The 2,279-nt window shown below is 47.8% G+C and overlaps 1 protein-coding gene across 1 annotated transcript in view; it reads left to right on the forward strand.

The window, feature by feature from the left end:
- Window positions 1–2,279, forward strand: part of SNTG2 (syntrophin gamma 2) — a 111,480-nt gene that overhangs the window by 70,180 nt on the left and 39,021 nt on the right. The window lies entirely within an intron of this gene.

Below are 2,279 nucleotides of genomic sequence, written 5' to 3' on the forward strand. Positions count from 1 at the left end.
GGCTGCCATGTGTTCGCATGTGCACGTGTTTGGTTTCAGGTACGAAATGCATCATGAAAGAACCTTGTCCCCCAGGACACCTCCTGCAGCTAATTAATCCCCGTTGCCAGTGAGACAGGTTGGAAACGTTCCGCGCTGATGTGCCTGTCATGTGATCCTTTGCCCCTTTTCTCTGCAGATGAAAATGGCGAATAAATGCTGTTCTCCCTGTGACCAGGTGAGCTTTGTTGTTTCTGCTCGTTAGTTTGGTTTGTGCTGGTTCTGGAACAAGCCTCCCCAAGTAGTCTCTTCCTGTTTGTGGCGTTTGGCTGGGAAGTCTTGGTAGGAAAACAGGAGGCCGAGGGTGGGGGGTGCCCGCAGTGTCAGCCCCACGAGACTGCTCCTGCGCAGGGGGGTGGGGCGGGAGGGGCTGTCCCTGTCCTGTGTCTGTGCGTCCGTGGGGACTGTCCCTCAGCACGTGCGTTGCGTAAGGGGACGTGGTTGAGCGTGTGGACAGACACAATCGTTTAAGATGAGGGTTTCTGTGACAGGGCACGCCCGTGCAGTTGGAGTCTTAGCATCGTGTGACTTTCTCAGATGACCTCCTTGTTTGGAAAGTGCCCCTCGTGGGGCCTGTGACCCGGCAGACGTTATTGCTGGTGCTGGGGACCCTCCCCCGCTCCCCCAGCACAGGCAGCTTGCTCACCTTCAGGCCGAGGCTGAGTCCTTGCGTTGACCCAGAGCCACCTGTGTGGCTCCCTCTTCAGGACCCTCAGCTCACTCCTTCTCAGAGAAAAGACGATTATAACCCACCCGGCTTCCTACTTCAAGCATTGCTCGGGTACCAGGTCCCTTGGTACTTAGGAGTGATCCGTCGTAGCCAAGCTGCGCGTTGGCACTGGGGAGGTAAACTCTGAGGCCAGGGTGATTCTCCTGTATCTTTTTATAAGGCCATGGCTCAGACTGCAGTGTGAGCACATAGTTTCTACTTCACCTCATTACTTTCCTGACTGGATCTCCCATAGGTTTGAGGACCGTACGCTGTAGCCTCAGGTGAAGGAACTGAGCAGAACGTGTTCAGTTTGTCTTAAATAGCGCTTAGGGACACTCTCTAAAAAGCGCGTCACGATAACATTTAAATTCAAGATGGAAGACAGGAGGACAAACAAGCCTCTGCCAGTCAAAAGCGTATTGAAAAAACATCGGAAATTAGGGCTGAGTTTTAAATTAAGCCACTCTAGTCCACATTTTTAAATCAGAGAAGAAACTCTTGAGAAAAGTTCTTCTAAAATTCTCTTTCCTTTCTTGTAAAATTTTCTAAATTTATGGTCAACTATTTTTGTTTCGCGTGGCTAAATGAGGGTGGTGAGCTATTTAACGAGTAATATCTCCATGTCTTCAGATTAATACAGGATTCCATTCATATTCTTATAACAGAAATTTCTCAGACTTTTCCACTGAGGATCCACCTCTCCGTGCCTCACACACAAAGCGCGCCTTCTCTGGATTTATTTACCGAGGCTGGTCAGAGAATAGACCAAATCGGTGCTATATTTGATTATTCTGTTGTCGAATCAAAATTAGCAAAATGCCGTAGGAGATGCTTTCTACTGTAAATTAGACTCTTCCGAGTCCGCGGGAAGGAGTGGTGCTCCAGGCGGTGCTCCAGGCGGTGCTCCAGGCGGTGCTCCTCTGTTTCCGCGTTCATGGCGGGCGGTGGTTCTCTCTTGGGACCATCGGATCACCCATGGGCAGCGGTTTGCACACACTTAAGTACAGAGCTGATGTGAGCTCTGTACTTGACTCATGTTGAGCACATACCATCATAATGTGCAGCTTTTACAGGCCTTGAACTTGATGCGTTTCGAAGAACACCGTGCATTTTCATGAGTGCACTTGAGTTACTTGGCGCAATGGGAAGGGCACTGGTCTGGAAATCAAAACACGCGTTGTTTTACTTTGAGCTTAACTCCTTTTTCTTGTTGCCCCACAAGAGAGAATCAGTTTTAAGAGAAACTTAAAACTGTCTGAAGAGCAAAATTCCTGATAGAGAGAACATTAAACGAATTATGGCTTAAAGACCTTGTGCTTTTGTTTTATCTTATTGAAGTTTTACCGCACAGTAAACCTCATTTGTGTGATGACAGTCTTGGTGGCCTTATTTGACTAAAACCTGGATTCTCATCTCAAGGAATTCCTTCTCTGCCTGGCATAATTTAAACAAATTAACACCTCAACCCTGAATTTACTGGAAACTTAAATTAGTTTATATGGAAATGATGATGAGCTTCACTATGTAG

Source organism: Pteropus vampyrus, unplaced genomic scaffold (genome assembly GCF_000151845.1).
Source record: "Pteropus vampyrus isolate Shadow unplaced genomic scaffold, Pvam_2.0 Scaffold468, whole genome shotgun sequence".
Classification (NCBI taxonomy): domain Eukaryota; kingdom Metazoa; phylum Chordata; class Mammalia; order Chiroptera; family Pteropodidae; genus Pteropus; species Pteropus vampyrus.